We start from the raw sequence: 352 nt of genomic DNA, 5'->3' as shown, positions 1-352 counted from the left end.
TGCCTGAGGAGGAAGGGGCCTGGGGGTCACGCAGGGGCGCGCGTGCTTCCAGGCAGCCAGGCCCAGGTGTGTGAGGGGCCCGGACCGCCCCGGCTGGCCTAGGCCAGGTGCTCTTTCTCCCTGCACTGGTGTGCGCCTCAGGGAGGAAGGGAGGGATGCCTCGGCTCCGGAAAGACAGGCGAAACACTACAGCTCTCGGTTCCAACTGCCGGAGCGTGGCCGAAACGCCAAAGGGGGCTTGAGCCGCCGGCCCCGGAGCAGAGCAAGGCCCTGCCCTGGCGCCCTCCACCAGCCCCCCAACTGTCGCTCGGAAACGGGCACTCCCCCGCCACACCTCCCCGGGGCGGGGCCG

The sequence above is a fragment of the Crocodylus siamensis genome, chromosome 7, assembly GCF_052110815.1.
Source record: "Crocodylus siamensis isolate JL-2025a chromosome 7, ASM5211081v1, whole genome shotgun sequence".
Classification (NCBI taxonomy): Eukaryota; Metazoa; Chordata; order Crocodylia; family Crocodylidae; genus Crocodylus; species Crocodylus siamensis.
This window is presented reverse-complemented; position numbering follows the sequence as displayed.